The sequence below is a fragment of the Mastomys coucha genome, unplaced genomic scaffold (genome assembly GCF_008632895.1).
Source record: "Mastomys coucha isolate ucsf_1 unplaced genomic scaffold, UCSF_Mcou_1 pScaffold11, whole genome shotgun sequence".
In the NCBI taxonomy this organism is placed as follows: Eukaryota; Metazoa; Chordata; class Mammalia; order Rodentia; family Muridae; genus Mastomys; species Mastomys coucha.
The window spans coordinates 13,684,866-13,687,447 of NW_022196893.1; the positions used below are offsets into that span (position 1 = coordinate 13,684,866).

At 57.5% G+C, this 2,582-nt stretch overlaps 1 protein-coding gene across 3 annotated transcripts in view; it reads right to left on the reverse strand.

Moving 5' to 3' along the window:
• The window catches only part of Tcf20 (transcription factor 20), a 179,685-nt gene that overhangs the window by 101,784 nt on the left and 75,319 nt on the right, over window positions 1-2,582 (reverse strand). The window contains exon 1 of one of the 3 annotated variants that reach the window (XM_031350590.1): window positions 2,199-2,312. The exons of the other annotated variants lie outside the window; for them this stretch is intronic. The gene's annotated coding sequence lies outside the window, so the exon portion shown is untranslated. Of the gene's footprint in view, window positions 1-2,198; window positions 2,313-2,582 lie in introns of those variants that run through there. 3 annotated transcript variants of the gene reach the window in all.

The window sequence follows — 2,582 nt, forward strand, 5'->3', positions numbered from 1 at the left end:
CCTGGCTGTCCTGGCACTCACTCACTCTGTAGACCAGGCTGGCCTCAATCAGAACTCAGAAATCCACCTGCCTCTGCTTCCCAAGTGCTGGGATTAAAGGCGTGCACCACCACTGCCCGGCCTCTGGCACCCTTAATAGCCACAACTGCCATTAGCTGTGCACCTGGTTTGTACCTACAGTCTCCTTAATCCCTGTAACAAGTCTACAGGAGGAGATCATTGCTCCTAGGCCACTGCCTTTTAAAGCATCAGCTCTGAGGCTTGCTCAAGGTCAAACACCTAGAGCTTTTGTTAAAATAACAAAAAGCCAGGGAGGTGACCGCCTGTTTCATCTCCATGGTCACACTTCATGAGGGATCTTCAAGTTACTCTGCCACCTTGAGCTCCAGGCACAAGTCTTCATGCTCAGCTTTGGATTGGGTGTCAGGAATTTACAAGGGTTGCCCTAGAAGTCCCTGTGCTCAAGACTCTGTGCCCAAAAGACTAACAAAAGACAGGCCACCAGTATGGTCAGAGCTCTAAGGGGGAGCTCCCAATCCCTAGAGGAGAAACTGAGCCCAGAGGACTTAACAGGTCCAGGAGGGGGATCAACTCTAGAGGAAGCAGTGCAGAAAGTGGGCACAGTAAGAGGTCCAGAATATGGCAAACTATGCCTTCTTTCCCTCACCCTCCACTATAAAGGATTCTTGGCTTAGAGTCTCAGCCCAGAACTCTTGGGCCCCAGTGGAACCTGAGCACAGCCTAGCCCTGGTAAAACCCATTCCACGTATTCTCTGAGAGAATTCCGGCTTCCAGCAGAATGATTCCCCATGTGTCCACTGCACCTACTGAACTCTGTGGCAGCCCAGAGCCTTGAGCTGTGGCTGCCTCCTGCCCTAGGGAAGGCTCACACTTCCAGTCCTCAAGGTCTAGCAAGAAAGTCAAGGCCCAGGACTTTTGGCCAACATACTGTGGCAGGTCAGGTCAGAACTGAAGCCAGGGGTAGGCATGGAGGGGTCTTGGCCGGATGCTGTCTCTAGTCACTTTCAGGAAAACAGGTGTGGGCAGAAGCAGCCTTCAGAGTCCTCAGGCCACCCAGGGTAAGGAAGGAACCAAGTGTGACCCTGACCTGGGGCAGGGGACCAAAGAGGAAAAACAGATGACCTGGGGCAAGACTTGGAGGCAGAGGAGGCGCCTGAGCCTCATAGAGAATGAGGAGGGACTGGAAAACTAGGGAAGAGGGGATTCTTCCCGCCATGCCGGCCTGTCTATCTCCAGCTCTTCACTGTAAAATAAATGGAAGAAGCACACACCAGACAGAGAAAAGGGAGGAACAAATAAAATCCCAAACCACCGCCCACCCGCTCCCTTGGTGGGTCTGGGCCAAGGCCTTGGCCTGGGTCACTTGCCTCTGCTTTTCCCAGGAAACCACTGCTGCCAAATTTGCATTTACCACAAACAGAGACAACACAATGTCATAATCCTTCTCCTGTCATTCTCCCCTCTCTGCCTCCTCCCACCTCAGACACACACGCTAACACAAAATGACGGCTCCCTCGATAGACTGAATGAGCAAAGCTCTGGATCTGCCTCCTAATTGTTGGCGTTTCTCTTCGGCCTGTGCTCTGTGCCCATCGCCCAACTCGCAGCAGACCACCCACTGCCCCCTCCTTTGTCCCGCATTACCACTGACAAATGGCATGCTGGAGGTGGAAGAATGTCAGGAAATAATAGGGGGAGTCAGCCTCTGCCCCCTCCTAAAGCTTTCTGCACCTCACTGCTGGGGTCCCGGCCACAGAGGGCGGCTGGACCAGAGGGGACAGAGACAGTAACAAGGATCTGGCCCCTGAGATCCTGACCCGGGGCCTTGCCCTTCACGCCCCTGCTGCTGCGGCTGCACTCGGCCAGCAGCCCCGGCCACCCCTCCTCTCGCGGCCGCCCTCCTGGGCACTGCTCTGAGCATCCCCCGCGCTCCCCTCCCTCCATCTCTCTTTATGGCAGTTTCAAAGCTGCAGCCGCCACTCGAGCAGCTGCGGCCTTTGATGGGGACAAGGCAGTGAAGGCCGCCTAGGAGGCCCCTGCCTGGCCTGGTCCTGGCCCAATGGCCCCTGCACGCCCCCGGGGAGCCTGGGGCGGCGCGCCGCAGCGCCCAGCGGGCACGCCTCACACGCCAGAGCAAACTTTCGCGACCGTGGGAGAGGCCCCGCGCACGCCGTTACCTTTGCAGCTGCATCCTCCCCTGGCACTTGCCCCAGACCCCCTGACAGCCCACAGCATGCAGGCCGGCAGGAAAACAACCCCCCGCCGAGGCGGGGAGGAAGGGAAAGCGAGAAACTGGGAAGAAAAAGGAAAGGGGGCAGTTTCTCCTCTCAGTCTCAGCCTCTTCACAGCTCCTCCTGCCCAAGCAAGCAAGTGAAGTCACAGGGCCGGGGCGGTGACATCAGCTGAGCCTCTGACATCACGGCCCCTGCCGGATCACACCTCTGCAGGGTGGAGATGGAGGAGCAGCAGGGAGGAGGAATGGGTGAGGGAGGGGAGTACCAGATCCCTCCTTCGCCCTTAACTGCAGAGAGCTGGTGCCAGTGTTGGGGGGGGGGGGGGGG